Source organism: Salvelinus fontinalis, chromosome 10, assembly GCF_029448725.1.
Source record: "Salvelinus fontinalis isolate EN_2023a chromosome 10, ASM2944872v1, whole genome shotgun sequence".
Classification (NCBI taxonomy): Eukaryota; Metazoa; Chordata; class Actinopteri; order Salmoniformes; family Salmonidae; genus Salvelinus; species Salvelinus fontinalis.
In genome coordinates, this window is record NC_074674.1 from 34,473,510 (window position 1) to 34,493,544 (window position 20,035).

Sequence of the window (20,035 nt, forward strand, 5' to 3'; positions counted from 1 at the left end):
TAGTGCGTGTATCCAGTTCGGTGCCTCCAGTTCCGGCACCACGCACTAAGCCTCCTGTGAGTCTCCAGAGCCCTGTTCACACTGTTTCTTCTCCCCCTACTAATCTTGATGTGCTTGGCCTCAGCCCGGTGTCACCAGTGCCGGTACCACGCACCAGGTATAGAGTGGGCTTTGAGAGTCCAGTGTGCCCTGTCCCTGCTCCCCGCACTAGTATGAAGGTGCGTGTCCTTAGCCCGGTGCCTCCAGTTCCGGCACCACGCACCAGGTCTACAGTGCGCCTTATCCGGCCAGAGCCATCCGTCTCCCCAGCGCCATCTGAGCCATCCGTCTCCCCAGCGCCATCTGAGCCATCCGTCTCCCCAGCGCCATCTGAGCCATCCGTCTCCCCAGCGCCGTCTGAGCCATCCGTCTGCAATGAGCCTGCAAAGCCGCCCGTCTGCCATGAGCCTGCAAAGCCGCCCGTCTGCCATGAGCCTACAGAGCCGTCCGCCAGACAGGAGCCGCTAGAGCCGCCCGCCAGACAGGAGCCGCTAGAGCCGTCCGTCAGACAGGATCTGCCAGAGCCGCCAACCAGACAGGATCTGCCAGAGCCGCCAACCAGACAGGATCTGCCAGAGCCGCCAACCAGACAGGATCTGCCAGAGCCGCCAGCCAGACAGGATCTGCCAGAGCCGCCAGCGAGCCATGAGCAGCCAAAGCCGTCAGAGAGCCATGAGCGTCCAGAGCCGTCAGCCAGCCATGAGCGTCGAGAGCCGTCAGTGAGCCATGAGCGTCGAGAGCCGTCAGTGAGCCATGAGCGTCCAGAGCCTTCAGCCTGCCATGAGCGTCGAGAGCCGTCAGCCAGCCATGAGCGCCGAGAGCCGTCAGCCAGCCATGAGCGTTGAGAGCCGTCAGTGAGCCATGAGCGTCCAGAGCCTTCAGCCAGCCATGAGCGTCGAGAGCCGTCAGCCAGCCATGAGCGTCGAGAGCCGTCAGCCTGCCATGAGCGTCCAGATCCGTCAGTCAGCCATGAGCTGCCCTTCAGCCAGAAACGGCTATATACCCAGAACTGCCCCTCAGTCCAGAGCTGTCTCTCTGTCCGGAGCTGCCTTTCAGTCCGGAGTTGCCCCTCTATCCTGATCTCCCTCTCTATCTTGAGCTACCTCTATATTCTGATCTATCCCTCTGTCTTGTGCTATCCCTCTGTCTTGATCTATCTCTCTGTCCCGGTGCTGTCCCTGTCATTGATGTTACTAAGAGGATTTTGTGGGGGTAAAATGAGGGTGGACATTCTTAGGGGGAGATGGAGGCTAGGATTGATTATGGTGGGGTGGGGACCTCGCCCGGAGCCTGAGCCACCACCGTGGTCAGATGCCCACCCAGACCCTCCCCTAGACTTTGTGCTGGTGCGCCCAGAGTTCGCACCTTATGGGGGGGGTTGTGTCACGTTCCTGACCTATTTCTGTTAGTTTGTTATATGTGTTAGTTGGTCAGGACGTGAGTTTAGGTGGGCATTCTATGTTTTCTGTTTCTGTGTTGGTTTATTGGGTTGCCTGGTATGGCTCTTAATTAGAGGCAGGTGTTTGCCGTTCCTCTAATTAAGAGTCATATTTAGGTAGGCGTTTTCACAGTGTTCGTTGTGGGTGATTGTCTTCCGTGTCTGTGTCTGTACACTACGCGGGACTGTTTACGGTTTGTTCGGTTTGTGTAGTCTATGTTTCCTATTCGTGCGTTCTTCTTGTTTTATGTAAGTTCGTCGTTTAGGTCTGTCTACACCGTTTGTTGTTTTTGTTAGTTTAGTCAAGTTCGTGTTTTCGTTAATAAAATATGTAATTTCACTACGCTGCGCCTTGGTTCCCTCAATACTCCTCCTCAGATGAAGAGGAGGAGGACTGCCGTTACAATATCATTCACAAGAGATAATATATCATTCACAAGAGATAATATATCATTCACAAGAGATAATATATCATTCACAAGAAATAATATATCATTCACAAGAGATAATATATCATTCACAAGTGATAATATATCATTCACAAGTGATTGGCTAATATTGTCACCCATCACATTATTCTTGGTTGAATCTTGTCTTTACACATACTAAATAATATATGTGTGAAAGGTGATTTGATTTAGAATGGACCATTATCATGCACCTGTCTCGAAACATGTGCTGTTTGAAAAAATGCATGTCATCTATGCAGTTAAATAGTGAATGGAGGACTCTTTTCCCCATGGTTTATTATCATGCCAGCCAGGTAGGCTACACTCCTGTTGTAAAGATAAGCAATATGCTTAATATTAGGAAAGTTGATCAATAAATATAGTAGGCCTAGCCTATAGTAAGCTGATGGGATCCTCCTCTATTTAATAGAGGCCATCAATCTGTTTTCTCATGAAATAGCATAGCCTATAAAATGTTGCGCAACATGAGCTCATCAGCTCCCATGAAGTGTTTGATTAGATTTTAGATTACATTTGCATTGATGTCAGAGTGATTAGAGGGACAATATAGTGCTGAGTACCACGCAGTTAGCAAGTTTGGTAGGCTACTAATGACCATCAGCAGCATCAGAGCTTGGAGAAGCCAAATTACCGTGACTAAACGGTCATGTAGAATTTGACTGCTGGCATGACTCGTGACAGCCGGTGTGGCGGTCACAAGTCATAACTGCCCTAGCCACGACCCTGATCCTGACCTTTCAACAGGACATCTGAACTTGAGCTCTGCTCTGCAGGGCTGGAGGACGAGAAAGAGACAGTGGTGCTTCACTTGGGACAGCCTTCCTCTGCTCTCAGAGTCTATTAAGCTCTGAAACTTCTCCTTCTCCCTGTCTCTCTCTCTATCTCTCTCTCCCTTCTCCCTGTCTCTCTCTATCTCTCTCTCTCCCTTCTCACTGTCTCTCTCTCTCTATCTCTCTCTCTCCCTTATCCCTGTCCCTCTCCCTCCCTTCTCCCTGTCTCTCTCTCTCTCCCTTCTCCCTGTCTCTCTCTCTATCTCTCTCTCTCCCTTCTCCCTTCTCCCTGTCTCTCTCTCTCCCTTCTCACTGTCTCTCTCTCTATCTCTCTCTCCCTTCTCTCTGTATCTCTCTCTCCCTTCTCCCTGTCTCTCTCTCTATCTCTCTCTCCCTTCCCCTTGTCTATCTCTCTCTCCCTTCTCCCTGTCTCTCTCTCTATCTCTCTCTCTCTCTCCCTTCTCCCTGTCTTCTCTCTCTCCCTTCTCCCTGTCTCTCTCTCTATCTCTCCCTCTCCCTTCTCCCTGTCTCTCTATCTCTCTCTCTCCCTTCTCCCTGTCTCTCTCTCTCTCCCTTCTCCCTGTCTCTATGTCTCTCTCTCCCTCTCCCTTCTCCCTGTCTCTCTCTCTATCTCTCTCTCTCCCTTCTCCCTGTCTCGCTCTCTATCTCTCTCTCCCTTTCCCCTGTCTCTCTCTCTATCTCTCTCTCCCTTCTCCCTGTCTCTCTCCCTGTATCGCTCTCTCTCCCTTCTCCCTGTCTCTCTCTCTATCTCTCTCTTTCTCTCTCTATCCCTTCTCCATGTCTCTCTCTCTATCTCTCTCTCTCTCCATTCTCCGTCTCTCTCTCTCTCTCTATCTCTCTCTCTCCCTTCTCCCTGTCTCTATCTCGCTCTCTCCCTTTCCCCTGTCTCTCTCTCTATCTCTCTCTCCCTTCTTCCTTTCTCTCTCCCTGTATCGCTCTCTCTCCCTTCTCCCTGTCTCTCTCTCTATCTCTCTCTCCCTTCTCCCCGTCTCTCTCTATCTCTCGCTCTCCCTTCTCCCCGTCTCTCTCTCTATCTCTCTCTCCCTTCCCCCTGTCTCTCTCTCTCCCTTCTCCCTGTCTCTCTCTCGCCCTTCTCCCTTCTCCCTGTCTCTCTCTCTCCCTTCTCCCTGTCTCTCTCTCTCTCTCCCTTCTCCCTGGCTCTCTCTGTCTCTCTCCCTTCTCCCTGTCTCTCTCTCTTTCCCTGTCATCTCCCTGTCATCAAGGCAAAGGATGGCTACTTTGAAGAATCTCAAATGTAACATATATTTTCATTTAACACTTTTGACTGGTACTGTATATGTACATACTACCTAAATTAGTGTACCTCAACTAACCCGTTCCCCTGCACATTGACTCAGTACCGGTACCCCTTGTATTTATTGTTATTTTATTTGTTACTATTTTTCTTTTGTTTATTTAGCAATTTTTCTCACTTACTTTTTTAGAACTCTGCATGGATGGTTAAGGGGTCATACATAAGCATTTCACGGTAAGGTTACGGCACCTGTTGTATTCGGCGCATGAGACAAATATATACAGTATATATTTTTTTATGTGACTCATTGCCGGGCAGTCACTGGCATACCGCACACCCCCAAAGCCCCCACAAGGCAGGGGACCCACGAGCTCTGGGGGCCCATGCACATGTCATCAAAATCAATTTTTTTAAACATTTAACAAATCATTTTGACAGTAACCTTCCAAAAAGTAATTCAGAAACCTTTTAAATGTCTATATGTACTAGGAAGCTAAGTGTTTGTTTCTTTGGCTTCAGGAATGTGACTGAAAAGTTACTTGGGCCTTGAAAAATGTAACTGATTGAAAGTATGAGGGGATATGAGTGTACAATGCTGTGGTCAAAGCTACGACGGTGCAATGACTTACAGGTGGTCAGGTGTTCAAAAGCACATATCAGACCGGGAGCCTAATGATTCTTAGGTAGTTCTTTATGAGTTTTAGTTGAGAAAACGGATGGTTAAAACAGCTTTATTGCCGTAGCAACAGCAAGGAAACTGTACAGAAGGGAGGTGTGCTTCAAATACAGCAGTTCTGCAACACCTTTAATTGAGCCTCTCATTCTCCTTAATTGTCCGCCTCAACACGTTGCGGAAAGAGATGGACTGTATTGGAAGCTCTTGGAATAGGTCGTCTGGGTACTGGCAGATGCAAACAGATGATCATCTTTAGCGGACAACCGTTGCTGTGGGCTTGAACAAAAAAGCCTTTTGCGATTTTGATCATACTGGTGAACCAGCATTTGAGTTGTGTGGTTGCAAACATCAACAATCCCTTACCTCTGGTATATCTTGGCATCATTTCAGACTAAGTTTAAATTGTGTGCAGTTCAATTAACATATTATGCACAATTTCTCAATAAAGGCTGAGTTGAACACAACACAGGAGGACTTTAGGAGACCAGGGGAGTTCAACAATAAATAGTGCTTGAATTTATCCTCAAGCCGACTACTTTTTTCGTCATTGTTAGGCTATTTGATGCACCATTTTTATAAATGTGTATAAATAGCAGTTAAATATACAGCTATAGATAGTACACTGCATAATGAAACAATCCCTAGTAAAGTAGAGATTTGAGGGTGGACTGACTGTATTATTTGGTATTAACGGACTGGTTTTAAGCACAACTTTCTATCCAAGCTGGGAGAGAGCACGAGGTCGGCTCATGTCATACAGGTTCAGCTAGCAGGACAGGACAGTTGTATATTCAAAACATTCTATTGGTAGCTGATTAGCATGCTGTTGCATCGAAAATACATTTTGCAATCTGCAATGTTTGAATTTCCAACATTAATCATTGAACAAATAATGACATTATTGCCACCAACCAGCAGTCTAAAGATGGCAGCATTGTGACACTGTGTATAGCTTTGTGAAACGTTAGTTAGGCTTAACATGAGAAAATTATGACCAAATAGGCCTACAAATAAACATGTATTCATTAGCTAAAGCAAAGCTATACATACATGCCCTGGCACCACAGGGGCGAACTCTGACCTTGTGGGGGGGGGGTCAAGAGAAAAGGTGTTATGCCAGTCCGGGCAGTCCATTATGCTATCAGCTGTCATCACAGAGGATATGAAAGAGAGGAGAGGTGGGATGTACAGATTAGGCAGATCACTCTGTGCTTGGTGACAGGGCTATACATGATGACTATGGCTATATCTCTCACTCTTCCTCCCTCTCTCAAATCTCCTTCTTTCACTTCCTCCTTTATGCCTCTGTCCACTACCCACTTTGTCAAGGTTGCTAACAACATAAGCTGGCTTTCAGTGCACCTTCGCAAAGAATATCCTCAGATATGGACAAACAAATGTAGAGCAGGCCTCATCCATCCTGCCATGTTTCATAGGGGGCTGAATTCCTCTTTTTCTGCACAGCAAAATAAAACTCAATTAGGTGACAGTTGAGAATAACAAGTCCAGTTTGGAGCGTTCTCCAGCAACGCTTTGTCTCTGTCCCACTGACATCACAGCCCAGTGTGTGTGTGTGTGTGTTGGAGGTATTTCCTCAGTGAGAGGGGGGTATGGGGCTTTGCGCCCCTCAGTCTCTCCTGGTCAGCAGGCTTCCTAACAGCAGCCAGGTTGCCAGCTCAGCTCAGCCAAACACTTCCCCTGCATCCTGCTCTCTTCACGAGCACTTCCTGCAAACACGCCACTACCTCACAGTCACATACACAGGACGGGAGGGAGGGGCAGCCCTATCCACTCCCAAACAAACACTCTTCAATAAATGGCCAACTCTATATCAGTTCTATAATTAATCCTCGGACTGATGATATTCAAGTGCTTCCATCCTCATGATGACATGTTATTCTTCCCATTGCTAAAGAAGCTCTGTCTGAGCCAGCAGTTCCTCAAATCCATCCTCCAATTGGGTTTTAATTCAGGGTGATAAAGCAGGCTGTGGTATTAGAGCTGCCAATCTGTCAATGTGGGGCCTCAGTGGGGGGTGCAGGTTAGCTGACAGAGAGAGAGGAGAGGAGGCCCAGGCTGAGGCAGGCAGGCAGGCCCTAACCCTCAGGGGGATGAGTGAGAGCCAGGATGTGGGGCAACTCAAGCCTCTCTCTCTCTCTGGCTGTTAGCAGGGGACCAGGGCTCAGTGAAGAGACCAGAGCAGGAAGACATAAGAACATGACTGTATGTCTGCTGAGTGCTGACCTTGCCTTGCCTGAGGCTGATTCTGTGTTTAGTCATAAGTGTATGACTCCATTTAGTTAAGTTAACCTAATTTATCATAAATGGGTACAGTGTGCTGTATGTGTGTGTGTGTGCTCCCGTGTGTGTTCTTGTGTGTGTGTTTGCCCACCAAGCCTAAGTGGCGCTTGCTTGTGTGTTCTTGTGCGAGTGAGTGGGTGGGGATGCCAGAGCAGGATTACAGATGGATGAAAAGGGCTCTGGCTCTAATCCCCCCCAGAGAGGGGCACAGCTGTTAGAAGAGGGGACAGACAGGGTGGGGGTGGTGGGACGGTACTGCCACCACTGCAGTCTCTGTCATCAAGGTCACAGAGTGACACTGCGGAGCTAACCATTTTCTAAATACTCTTCAAAGGCAGCAGGGAAAATCCAATCAATATATACCTTGGTGCTTCTATCCTGCCTCTACTGGGTCTCTTACTATCGTATCCGCTATAGATGCCTGAGCTCCTCCCAGCTCTACAAGCCCTCTACTAGCAGCTCACTATGCTTTCATTCCAACCCGTTTTCCCTTCCACACACTCATTTCTGTCCCGACCTGTTGAGCTGGGAAGCGAAACATGTTTTACAAGTCGTCTGAAGAAACAGGGCAAGTTCCAGCGACCGTTTGTACTACCTGCACCGCACATAAAACAAATATGCTCACAAGATTAGATAAGAGCGTTTAAAAGAGAGCTGGAGGGGGGAGGAGGGAGGGAGTAGAGGGGGGGAACTGGTGGCAGCATCCAAAAAACAGTGGCAGGTGTCCAGGTCTCCTCTGTGCCAACACAACACACAACACAAAAGGTTGACACATGTTTTGATGGGGAATGAAAGTGTTTCTGAGCTTTGTCGTTCCGAATGGCTTCCAGCGCTGCCTGCCTGTTCCAGGCTGTCGATTGGGCCGCGCTGCCGGGTACACAGAAGCACAACTGACAGATACAAATGAGGAAATTAGTGCCCATCTCAAAGGCAGGAGGCGGCAGAGTGCAACACTAAACACTCCACACAGGCAGGACTCTCCCTTGTGCTTTTTCTCCCTCGCTCACTCAGTGCGCTTTCTTTGTGGAAACCAGCCAGGTCCTCTCATTCAGCTGAGCTGTGTTATGTTGTTTATATGATGTGATAAGAGCTGAGATGAGAGGGGAGGTGTTTGGGGCATTCAGTATTCTACTCTGTGACATGAGGCCTGACTGCTGTATACAGGAGTCGGACTGGGAGGAGGCTGGGGAGGGGAGTTAGGTGAAGGGTGTCCCAGAGATAAATGGGAGTGGGTGGGAGGGTCAGGGGAGCACACCCCCAGAGATGTGAAAGGAGGGAGGGGAGGAGCCCAGGTCCTGGACCTCACACAGCAGTGGGATCCTGCCAGAGACCTGACTGCATGACTAATGTCTGCACTTGAAAATAAATTGGGTTAATTTATTAATTGTCCTGCTTCTCTCTCCCTCCTTTTATCCAAATTACTTACAGTCATGTATGCATACATTTTAAGTATGGGTGGACCCAGAATCAAACCCACTATCCTGGCATTGCAAGCACCATGCGCTACTAACTGAGCTACAGACCAATTCCTTCTTTCTCTGTTTCTGTCTTTCTTCCTTGCTTTTCTCTCTCTCTCTCTGCCTTCACCTCTGTTCTGGGGGTTGATAGTGTATAACTGAGCCACAGAAGGATCACATTTAGTTTATCTGTCTGGAACAGTTACAGTATCATCATACACGGAGAACAAAGCCACTTTGCATTCCTCTGAGGCAGAGAGTTTAATAAAAGCAAGCCCATTCTTACAAAGCCTGGTCTGTGCTCTGAGAGTTCTGTGAAGAGACAGTCAATTGGTTGGATCCTGTTAGTGTACTGGTGTTCAGACATAGGGCCTATAAGGGTCTAGTTCAGTTCTGAAAGAAGAGGGATTATTTGTTTCAACACATATAACCAGTGAGTCAGTGACTCATGAGTCATAACTCTCTAGGCCATGTGCTTTCAGAGGCGTGTTAGTGGCAGTGGTGGGATTTCTGATGGATTCCTAAAGCACCACCAGCCCATCAGCTCTGTGTTAATGTGCTTCTGCTACCACCAGGGGGTCCTGCATTATGAATAAGAACACCCCGTAACTGGACCCAAACGGAGAGGACCTAAAACCTCAGGAACACAGAGTCTGTTCCTGGCGCTTCTCTCATCTCCCTCTCCAACTGCCATCCTCCATAATTCAACTACCCAACGCCACCGGGCAGATTTGGTTGGAGGATGTGGGGGAGGGACGGGGATAAAGTGACAACCAAACAGACTCTTCGAAATCCATGGAAATCACCGACGTCCAGTTTTCATGATGCACTCATTCATCCTGCAGAGTCAGGATGACTCAATGTCAATCCCCACCACACCCACTCTCTCCAGTCCCTTCACTCTAACATTGGGATACACACAGCAAATGCCAACCCATGGTTAAGTTCCCAACCCCATTATACCCACATCCCTCCATAGGCCTCTTCAGATCCTTAACAATGTCATAAAGAGATAGATTTCCAGGAGGCATAACACTGACAACGAGAGGAGCCTCAGAGCCGTATGCCACCTTGGCAGGGTCCCGGCTCAGACTCTATGCACAATGGGTTTTCCATACTGCTCTTATGGCAGCGGTCCACTCCAGAAATGATGCCATTGCTGATAACCAGTCCAGGAAAAAAGAGATAATTTCACAGATTTTAACAGCCTTGTACTCAGCATCAAGACCAACGGGAGCCTTCATCCTCTTGGTGAATCATTTACACGTGGTCCGCCTCATTATAGCGGATAGGCTCATAAACCAGCACTTGAGTTTGGGCTTTCTTATCGACGCTGCCTTGTGCAGCCACTTCCCTCTTTTGAGGCTCCGCGCAAAATCTATTACTCACAAAGATGTTTGGAGGTAGGAGGAATGGCGGTTTGAAGACCCAGAGTGAGCACGGCGCAGGGCAGCCGCAGCAGTGAGGATGAAACAGCCGTCATTAGCATTTCTCAGGGAGGTTCTGGCGTATTCACAGATATGAGGGAGAGAAAACAGAACCCAATCCAAAGAGGCCCACACCGCTGTTGCATCATTCCAGGGCCCAAAAACAAAAATGAAAGGAAATGAAGATATTGGCATGCTCATTTGGAGTCTTTTACCTACAACGTCTGAATCCGCCGAGAAATGACAAGCAACTACCGTGGCACTTTATCCAGGATGCTTGGCGAGAAAAGGGACTTCTGTGTACGTGTTAACAATATTTATGAGACTTTTATTATGATACTCCTCACACTCGCTATCAATAATTTAACTGCTGCACTGTTTATTATGATGACTTTCTCAATGCAGGACAATTTTGTTTGCGTGTGAGTATGCGCGCGAGTGTTTGCTCATTAATCAGGGAGACTCTCTCTCTGGGTTTGTATAAACAGGCTAATCTGGTCCACACAGTTTAAGCAGTCAGAGTAAATGTTCCAGCCTGATGTGTTTACTCTATGGCAAGGGGGAGCTGGCAAGAAAGGACAGGGTGTGGGGGAGGTGGGGGCTCAGAGTGACGGCTATTGCTTTCTCCGGCAGTCATGACGAGAGGAGATGCGAGCCGACAGCAGAACCGCAACTGTCGCGGGAGACTCCGGGAAGCCTAAATAAAGGTATTATTCTGCTCTCTCCTCTCCTCAACCCGCTTTCACTTTCTGAAAAGGCCCCTATCCCGTCTGCAAACCACATGTACAGTGAAAGAAAGAAAAAACGGGGGAAAAACGTCAATGCTGGAAAAGTGGCTGAAAGAAACTCAAATAGGCCACCCATACCATCTCAGTAGGTGGGCCGCTAACGACCATCATTTGATACGGAATGTTGATATAACCTCATTCTCTTCTTTTATCCGCTGACACAACTGGCTTCATTAAGATTTAACTCTCTCTGTCCCTCTCACTCCTCTCCTCATGGCTGTGCCATCAGTCGGAAGAAAGAGCGTTTTTCTCTGGCTATGAGAGAATGAGCGGAGCGGCCTGGCTGACTGAAGTGGCTGGAGAGGCGACAGAGACACGGTTGGCCACGTCTAAGTGCCAGCTAAGCTGCAGATTACCAGCGCTATCGCCAACTGTGGCCTTGCTGCCAACACTGTGATCTGCTGATATGGCCTAATTGTTCTCTTTCGCTCCGAGGTGATACGGCATCTCTCTGTGAGCCAGACAGCTAGTCAGCCCCACCAGCAGCAGCGCTTGCTGGGGAACAAAAGAGCAGATGCTGCTCAGAGTAGATAGAGCTGGGCCAGGCCAGGCAGCACTACACTACACTCTCCATCCAGAGTGCCTGGCTGCCACAGAGGTTGATCTGTTCTGGAGAGCTTCCTACTGAGTGAAATTGATTTAGGAGTTTGGAGAGCGGCCAAATGCAGGGACGTCTGATAGAGCGATTCTCTGGATGAACTCGGCACAGTATTGATAAAAAGAGCAGGTATTTGTAAGGGATTCGGGGCAATGCAAATGTTCAGTTTCATGTAGCATGACAGGGATCTCTATCATATCAGTGTTCCTGTCTCCATCAGTGAGTCCATGGGATCTGTCTTACTGTACACACACTCCGTCATCTTCATGGCCAGACCAATACATGGCCAGAAGTTCAAATCCTGACAGGTCAGATCACACACAAACACACACACCCACTATATCCTTTCAGTCCAAATCCATCTCCGCATGTACCTGAAAACTCCTTCACAGCCTCCCCTCATATCTCCCCATGTCCCTTTGAGCCCTTCAGCTGAAGCTATGACGTGCCATTCCTTTGTGTGACAGCCTGGGAATCACACTCATCAAGCCGGGGAGGCACATTCCTCCGGGAAAAAACTAGTTGAATCAAAGTTGTTTCCATGTCATTTCAACAACAAAAGTCTATGTGATGACGTTGAATCAACATGGAAAACTGATTGGATTTGCAAAAAGTCCTCAACTTAAGGGAATTTCGTATTTTTTTCACCCAACGTTTAACCTAAATCCAAAGACATGGTGATTTCTATTTCACATTGAATTTGCATTAGTTGTCAACTCAACCAAATGTAAATAAAAAATAGACGTTGAACTGACGTCTGTGCCCAGAGGGATGCATTTTTCTACATCAGAGATGCAGGCTGCAGCGTCCCCAAGCCCTACCACTCTCCTCTCCTCCGGAGCTCTATCTGCCTGACAATGGATGAGTTGATTAGAGCGGGAGCGAGACATTACATGTAAAGGTAATTACTGAAGCAGGACAACCTGTGGAGTCCTCTCCGGAGAAGATGATTACATCTGCTGCTGCCGGGTCAGCCCGGCCTCCCCTGGGCTCTCTGAAGACTCATTACCTTGTCAGAGGCAAGGCAGCGCTACGTAAATACGCCTCTAACAGCTAGCGCTAGGTAGGCAGCCCTGCATTTACACAGAACAGAACAGGATGGAGCTCAATCTCTTAGAGAGAAAAAAAGTAGATAGATGGATGATTACGTGAGAGCTGTAAGAGCCTGCTCTCAGCTCCTCTGTGGATCACCTACTATTATTAGGAAGATAGGCTAGCTTATTGTTTTACAGGTTTCCTTTAACCGAGTGGACACGACACAGCTCTGATTACAGTACTGTAGGGCTCTCAACATGGGCACATGGCTGCAAGAGCTGCTCATTGCAGGGACTATTTGTGTGTTCTCTGTAATATGCTTGCAGTAAACACGGTGATTCGGGGCAGCCAGGAAGCTATGATTCAATGTTGAGCTTCCTCTTTGTTGGCTATCTGAAATTGTATGCAAGCACTAGAGATCAAATCACAGCTGAGAGCCTTATCTACCCGCCTTGTTGCCAAACACACACACACACACACACACACACACACACACACACACACACACACACACACACACACACACACACACACACACACACACACACACACACACACACACACACACACACACACACACACACACACACACACACACACACACACACACACACACACACACACACTCGGACAAAGTTTGATATCAAAAAGAAACAGGCTAGATTATAACTATAATTTACAACTGGTTCAGAACAGCTATCCCATTCATTCTCACTTCCAATGGTCATCATCAAAAATGTGTCCTTATGAGAAGCTCGCTATCTAAACTGAGGCCCCAGAAGGGTGAGCTGCAGCAGTCTGGGCCTGAGGAGCTCTGAGTTGTTTTTCCCATGCATCACCCTGCAGGGTAGCTGGGGCCCTGCAGCCTCTGCTTTTATGAGGCGTGAGGGGAGTCTGGTGGTCAGGACCTGTGCCTTCCCCAGGCCTGAAGAACTCTTCAGTGGAAAACCACAGAGTCTATTTAGTCGCCACTCAAGTCTAGGCAATTAGACAGAAAGCTTAAGAGGGAGGAGGAGGATACAGTAGGCTATGGGGCCTGAAACCATGTCTGAGTAGGACTGAGGTCTAATAAAACCATCCAACCACAGTTATGAATTATGACAATTATTAGGGAATAAAAACAGAATGGCCGTTCGTTCTACTGGTCAGACCACACTGAGGCATCTAACAGTCTAACAGACGACTGGCTCTTTCTGTAGTGAGCCTCTTCCACTATTCTACTACAGTGCATTCGCAAAGGATTCTGACCCCCCTTCCACATTTTGTTACGTTACAGCCTTATTTTAAAACTGTTATTAAATAATAAATTCCTCATCAACCTGCACACAATACCCCATAATGACAAAGTGAAAGCAACATTTTTGCAAATTAAAAAAACAGAAATACCTTATTTACATAAGTATTCAGACCATTTTCTATGAGCTCAACTGCATCCTATTTCCAATGATCATCCGTGAGATGTTTCTACAACTTGATTGGAGTCCACCTTTGGTAAATTCAATTGATTGGACATGATTTGGAAAGGCACACACCTGTCTATATAAGGTCTCACATTTGACAGTGCATGTCAGAGCAAAAACCAAGCCATGAGGTTGAAGGAATTGTCCGTAGAGCTCCGAGACAGGATTGTGATGAGGCACAGATCTGGGGAAGGGTACCAAAACATTTCTGCAGCATTGAAGGTCCCCAAGAACACAGTGGCCTCCATCATTGTTAAATGGAAAAAGTGTGGAACCACCAAGACTTCCTAGAGCTGGTCACCAGGGCAAACTGAGTAATCGGGGGAGAAGGGCCTTGGTCAGGGAGATGACCAAGAACCCGATGGTCACTCTGGCAGAGATCCAGAGTTCCTCTGTGGAGATGGCAGAACCTTCCTGAAGGACACCCATCTCTGCAGCACTCCACCAATCAGGCCTTTATGGTAGAGTGGCCAAACGGAAGCCACTCCTCAGTAAAAGGCACATGACAGCCCGCTTGGAGTTTTCCAAAAGGACTCAGACAATGAGAAACAATATTTTCTGGTCTGATGAAACCAAGATGAAACTCTTTAGCCTGAATGCCAAGCGTCACGTCTGGAGGAATAATGGCACCATCCCTACGGTGAAGCATGGTGTTGGCAGCACTATGTGGTGGGGGTGTTTTTCAGTGGAAGGGACTAAAAGACTAGTTTGGATCGAGGGAAAGATGAACGGAGCAAAGTACAGAGAGATCCTTGATGAAAACCTGCTCCAGAGTGTCCTTGAGTGGCCCAGCCAGAGTCCGGACTTGAATCCGATCGAACATCTCTGGAGAGACCTAAAAATAGCTGTGCAGCAACGCTCCCCATCCAACCTGACAGAGCTTGAGATGATCTGCAGAGAAGAATGGGAGAAACTCCCCAAATACAGGTGTGCCAAGCTTGTAGCGTCATACCCAAGAAGACTTGAGGCTGTAATCGCTGCCAAAGGGGCTTCAACAAAGTACTGAGTAAAGGGTCTGAATACTTATGTTTTTTATTTGTAATACATTTGTAAAACTTTGTAAAAATCTGTTTTTGATTTGTCATTATGGGGTATTTTGCGTAGATTGATGAGGGGGGAAAACAATGCAATCCATTTCAGAATAAGACTGTAAGGTAACAAAATGTGGAAAAAGCCAAAGGGTCTGAATACTTTCCGAATGCACCGTATAAGTACTCAGAGAGGGGTTGTGAATACATCTGCTGAAGGTAATAAATGCTAATGATAGCAAGAGCCTTGGCCTCAGTTTCTGTGTTAATAGATTACATGGGGGACACTTTGAAAACGTGTATCGGCGTACGTGTACGTGTGGATTTTGATTATGTGTGTGTGTGTAGGATTCGTCCTTGATCTCTGTCCAGAGCAGATGTTTCTACACATCACTCCACATATACCCTTGTAGGTTTGAGAGCGATATTATAATGGTTCATAAAAACTATAATTTCTCTCTTACACAAAGCTGGGTTTACATATCATTTAGGATAACAGATCCTTTTCAATTTGCGTCAGAAAGACAAAAGAACCTGGTTCCCGTTTCATTTTGGAAAAACAAAAAAGAATGTGATCTGTTTCAGTGGGAAGCCTGAATTTATTGACCATATAACAAGCCTTTGAAATATTTTTTTCTCCCCCGTTTTTTTGGGAATATTATTATTTTCTTCTGGGCTGTGCAGTGCTGGGGCTCTGCGTAATGAAACCCAAATGGAGAATGATCTGGCTCTTGGCCCTGTTCTGTGCTGGAACAGAGCAGCAAGGGGGCCGCAGGGTGGGTTTGCCAGCCCCAGCCTTCCCCAGAAACATAGAGAAGGCAGTCCTCCAGTCCAGGCCCCAAGGGTGAGACTGAGGGGGAGTTGAAGGGGAGGTGGGGGGGGGGGCTGCTCTGGGAAACTATGTGTCTACGTGCTGCAGGAAGAGGCCTCGCGAGTCAGGGGGAACACACGCGCCTCACTGGGGGGGGGGGGGGGGGGGGGCATGTGTGTGTGTCATATCGAATGTGTGCTCTGCACATTTCCGTCAACTCTCAGCACGCAAATAACAACATAAAACCCAGGAGGGGGTCGGTAAAGGGACCACGAACTGTGGAGGGGGGCAGTTGTGATTCCAAGACAAACAGAATCATCAAATATAGTGAGGGTTCCTATTGAAGGATGATCCCCTGTCTCTCTCTCACGCAATATAGAACACCATGGATATGAATGTTTGGCTAGCAGAAGCGTATTGAGGTTTCAGCGTACACATTCTAAGTCAGGGGACAAGGCGTAAGGCCACACAAACCAAGGGACCACGTCCAGCCATTCACCAGACATCAAAGCAGATGACCACTTCACACCAGACAAACACCTTCTCGGACAACAACATAATAGATACACAGCCAATAATGGGCTTGTGTTGAGAATCCAACCAATAGAAAACAGGCGCCAACAAAGCATCTGACAGAGAAGTCATGATGACAACAAAACCCTGCTGGCTAAAATCCTAGCTCAAACAAATGCATATTTCTTAAAACATCCTTGCTTCAGTCTCCACATTGTAAGCCAGTTGTATCGTATTGCACTATGGGATCACTATTGCGAGTGATTCCAGGTGTTTCTGCCAGTTAGCAGGAGAGAGGGCCATCATAACTGATTACACTGATATTGTGTGCCTGGAGAGATGACTTTCAGGACAGCACCAGTTCAAACAGGGACACATCCAATTGATGTATTATAGGCAGGTAATCCTTTCGAGAGAAAGACGTATGGACCAAGTCAACCATCCTAATAAGCATTAACGGTTATGGCATCCATGTAGCGCAGAGGATCAAACCAACTTACTGTTCCCTTCTCTCAGTACCTTCTTCCTTCCTTCCTTCCTTCCTTCCTTCCTTCCTTCCTTCCTTCCTTCCTTCTCTCTCTCTCTCTCTCTCTCTCTCTCTCTCTCTCTCTCTCTCTCTCTCTCTCTACCCCTTTCTACTTCCATCTCTCTCTCTCAATTTCCATCTCTCTCTCTCTCTCTCTCTCTCTCTATTTCCATCTCTTTCTCTCTCTCCCTCTTTCTATTTCCATCTCTCTCTCTCTCTCCCTCTCTATTTCCATCTCTCTCTCTCTATCCATCCATCCATCTCTCTCTCTCTCTCTCTCTCTCTCTCTCTCTCTCTCTCTCTCTCTCTCTCTCTCTCTCTCTCTCTCTCTCTCTCTCTCTCTCTCTCTATCCATCTCTCTGTGTGTTTGTTCATCAGAGGGGCTCCCTAGAGGAGGATGATAATCCCGGTTTGGGAGAGTCTGTCTTTTAAGTCCTGGGAAGACGCACTGGGCTCAGTGCTGAAGGATCCCTGCCTGCATCTCCAGAGGCCTGCGTCAGCTTCCTCTCCTCCTTCTCTTCCTCCTTTACTCTCCCTCTCTGTCCCTCTGTCTCCCTCTGTTCCTCTGCTGCTCACGTTTTCACCCTCTCATCATGTTTCTCTTTCATTATGCAGGCGGAGGGTGCTGGCAGGAACGTGACCAGCGTTCGCTGCTGCTGCCACTGGCATTTAGACAACAAAAACACAAACACTGAGCACACACAGAGGTGTTGGAAAGTGAAATGAAAGTATGTGACTGTATTACTCCAGGGAAAGGTTTCTGTTGAGCACAGTAGGTCTCAGACAGTCATTAATAAACAGATGTCTCAGTCAGTCATGAGGAGGGAGAGATACTTCCTTCAGGTTTTTTTTTTAGATATATATCTTTTTCAATTTAACCTTTATTTAACTAGGCAAGTCAGTTAAGAACAAATTCTGTCTGAAGCAGATGGTCATCTATCTGGGCCCCTCTGAGACAGGACAGGAGATTTTTAACATCTTGATCTCAACACCCTCATTTTGTATTTTGTCGCAGGAGGAGTGAGAGATCTTCTATCTGGGCCCCTATGAGAAAGTTCTGGTGAGCAGGTAAGATCAGCCATCCCAGAGGTTTTTCAGTGTGTCTGAGCTCAGCTTGCCTTTTGAAGAGCTCATCTCTTCTCCTGGCAGAGCTGGACAGCTTTTATTTTAGGAGAGGACAAAGATGTAAGAGGCTAATCCTTAATAATACATGCTTGTATTCCTCACTCACACACACCATTCCCAAACTCCTCTCCCTGCCTTTAATGACTCCAAACCTGTAATACTTCTTAAAAGGTGGTCAAAGTTTATTTAACTAGGCAAGTCAGTTAAGAACAAATTCTTAATTACAATGACAGCCTAGGCACAGTGGGTTAACTGCCTTGTTCAGAACGACAGGTATTCACCTTGTCAGGTCTGGGATTTGATCTAGCAACCTTTCAGTTACTGGCCCAATGCTCTAACCACTAGGCTACCTGCCACCCCACTTTGAAAGGCTTTCCACAGAACAACGGTCTCTCAGTCCTATCTAAAGGTTGCTTTTCTAATGGCACGCTATGGAACATTGATGAGCATTTGTTGTGATATTCTCACTGGGAAATACATTTTCTGGAAACGTTTATTCCCATGTGATCAAATTCATATTTATTTGCCTGTGCCTCCGAGGCCCCGAATGCCCATGATTTGAGTGTTTTGATTGGCTAGGTGACAGAGACCAAGTAAACTGGGTTTTGCTCCAGAGAAACGGGTGTTTTTCATTGGCTCCTGATGGATATGCCCACAGTTTGGAGCGTTGTGATTTGTCCAGGAGGACAGCGCCACCCCTGGAGGAAGCTGCTGATGCCTGGCATGTTTGTGGGCATATAGGGCCTGGGGGCACAGGGTACAGACCACCTGGATCCCAGGCCTCAAAGGCTGGCCTGACAGAGTCAATCTGAACAACGTTGCACAGAAGACATGGAGGGAGGCTGCCGACTTCCTCATGCTTCCATTGTTACTGGCAGCAGGCCAACAAACACAGTCCAACCAGACTTCTTTCAAAAGGAGCTTCAACTTGGGTTTTTCCAGAAAATCACATGAACGGCCAAACTTTAAAAAGGGAAACTACTTAGTCTTGAGAAATCTGTGTTTTGGAGAGTAAAATGCTTCATCATCAACTCAGTGTTCTCAGTGTACCACCTTAATGTGGACCAAATAGAAGAAGGAAGCAGCAACATCAATCACAGCAGGAAAACGCTTTACTCTTTCATACACAAAATGGAGGCTCAGCCTCGGTCCACAGTCAGTGCTCAACAACGCAACACTGCGGCCCTCTCTCCAATTCTCTCTTCTTTTTCTGAATAATCTTCTCCTCATTCTATTCTAGGAACTATTCTGACCTTCCATTACTTCTCCTCTTTCGCTCACTCCATCCTCTCTACCCTCTCCCATCCATTCTCCTGTATGAGCCCAGGCTGCCATCACAAACAGCCCCGCTGGGCAGGGGGGATGTCATGTGGGATTCCCCTCCACCTCCCTCGGGGGCGAGGGTCACAGTGTGCTGGTCTGACTGGGGGACCTGAGAAAACAGGCTCCCCTCATCAGAGGAGCTGAGTCAGGCCAGGCCAAGCTGGAGATCAGAGGAGTTCAGTGGGGCTGCGGTCGCTCACTTTCTCTAGAGATAAGGCATGGAACCTTCCCATCATACACATCATCCCATATCCTCTATCCCACCCACAGAGACATGATTACCATGCCAATTAGGCCAGAAAGCTAGCAAGCCCCAAGGCCTCCCTTTTTCCTTGTATATACACACACCGAGAATCAAACTGTACGCATACAAAGATACACACACACACAGGCCTGAATGGGCATAAACACATTAACACACACACACAAATGAAATTCCTAAATAAGATAGACTGTACTGTATGCATACACACATTCCTCTCTCCACTCACCCAATCTCTCTCTCACACACACAACAACATGTTTACAGATTACAACGTTCTTCCAAAATTACACCGTCCTCTTTTCTCTTATCTATGGGCCTCTCATCTCAGAGGTTGAGCTAGCAAAACACACACAAACTCACGGGCTGATTCGATGCTCTTTAAATCAGCTTTATTTCAGGGACGCACATAGAGGAATCAATTACAGGCTGCAGCCCGGAGCCCGGAGCCTGCAGTGGGCCTGACGCTGAGCGATAGCTGCCCGAGGATCCTGAGGGGCATCGGGAGTTTAATCACCCATAACCGCAATTACAGACGTACACATCAGACTCATAAAACACGGAAACAAGATGAACGCCTTGCCTCTGCCAAATTCCAGTAAAGCCTGTGGTGGTAGATTCAGAGCAGAGGGGCTATGCCTAAGTAATAACCTACTGGAAAACCAGGGAGGAGGGAGACTCTTTTTGTGGGAGAGGGAGCATTATAGCTAGG

At 47.4% G+C, this 20,035-nt stretch overlaps 1 protein-coding gene across 7 annotated transcripts in view; it reads right to left on the bottom strand.

Moving 5' to 3' along the window:
* LOC129864070 (retinoic acid receptor RXR-alpha-A) overlaps positions 1–20,035 on the bottom strand; it is a 162,526-nt gene that overhangs the window by 72,514 nt on the left and 69,977 nt on the right. For 2 of the 7 annotated variants that reach the window (XM_055936653.1, XM_055936654.1), the window contains one exon: positions 5,720–5,814. The exons of the other annotated variants lie outside the window; for them this stretch is intronic. The gene's annotated coding sequence lies outside the window, so the exon portion shown is untranslated. The remainder of the gene's footprint in view (positions 1–5,719; positions 5,815–20,035) is intronic. 7 annotated transcript variants of the gene reach the window in all.